The following is a 1514-nucleotide window of genomic DNA, read 5'->3' as shown; positions in this document are numbered from 1 at the left end:
GGATACTCTCCGAAGCATATACAAACGTCTCATCCGACAGATTTGGTCTTCCGAACTGTTGGCGAGGAACAAAGTATCTGCAACGAACATGCTTGCCGTCCCTGTTCATTTGGAGTAGTTCCATGGACGAAGAACGAGCTGAGATACCTTGATATCGGGACAAGAAAGGTAATGCACATGAACAAAAGCATGCATCTTAAGTCTTCCGTTCCGCGACTGTACATCTCACGCCGTCAAGGGGGTCGCGGAATATTGAGTCTTGAATGTCTTCACAACAGGATTATTCTGGGTACAGCACATAGAGTTGCAAATGGAAGAAATGCTCTTCTTAAAATAGTCAGGAATCACGAAGAAGTGGACAAAGGAGCGTTTCTGTACAAAGCAGCGGAGGAGGCTGCTAAAACACTCGGACTTTACTTCAGTATTAGGGGTGAGCAAAATGCATCAAATCTTATCTATCTCGAGTACTCACTTCTAAAAGCCCGGATTAAAAAAGCACAAGAGAAAAACTTTCGTGAATAGCTCCTCGATAAGATGATGCACGGTATCTTCCACAGAAATGTGAAGGATCAGTCAATGTCTTTTGAGCTAACGTTTGCTTTCCTTAAATCGCCCGGATTGAAGTCTGGTATGGAGAAGTGTGGTATTATTTCGAGCTCATTTATTGTTTTCGGTTCCTTTTCAGCAAGTAAGGTTTATTTTTGTTGCAGCTTCTTTGGAACCAAAAACGGGTTGTAATGGAAACTTCAGTTTTTTCTGTAAATGCAGAAGCATTTAAAGCTAGATTCGAATTTGTAGTGATGATACCAGGTACTTTAAAGTACCATTCAGTGATTTCAAAGGTAGATGGAATACATGTTGCGCTTAAAATCTATTCCTTAGAGGAAAGAGCTGATTTTTTTCCCGAACATTAAAAACAAAATTGACGAAAATAAATTCTTAGAAATAATTTACAATTTGATTGTTTAATTACTTACTTTATTACTGTTAAGCAGAACTTTAAATAATTTGATTTCTCTATTTTCTTTATCAATTTTTAATTAAAATAAATACTAGCATAAAATACGAGGAAAATAATATACACGTTAGATAGGGTATCTCGTGCCCATAAAAACATAATAATTTTTTACGATTTTTTTCACCTGATTCTTGCAAAAACGATTCTTTTCATTCCGATTTTTTAGAAACCCAATTCTTTGTGATCTGGTTTAGAATTGATTCTAGAATCGATATTTTAAAATATTTTATTTTAAATATTTTAAAAAGAGCAAGTAAGCAAATGTAAGATATTTTTAGAATCAATTCACACTATGTGCTTGCGTGTTAGCATTGCTAGTGATCAGAAAATACATTAGATCTGTCAGTATTCGTGCTCGAGCACTCGTAAGTTTAACGAGGTATCCTCGAATGTAAAAATTTATATTTAGCCAATAAAACATTTCCTGCCCACTTTATTCCTATACTAGGGATGTTCGATTCTCTTAACAATATAGATTCTAGAATCGATTCTGAAC

The sequence above is a fragment of the Belonocnema kinseyi genome, chromosome 5 (assembly GCF_010883055.1).
Source record: "Belonocnema kinseyi isolate 2016_QV_RU_SX_M_011 chromosome 5, B_treatae_v1, whole genome shotgun sequence".
NCBI lineage: Eukaryota > Metazoa > Arthropoda > Insecta > Hymenoptera > Cynipidae > Belonocnema > Belonocnema kinseyi.
The sequence above is the reverse complement of the archived record's forward strand: the minus strand, read 5'-3'. Positions refer to the sequence as shown.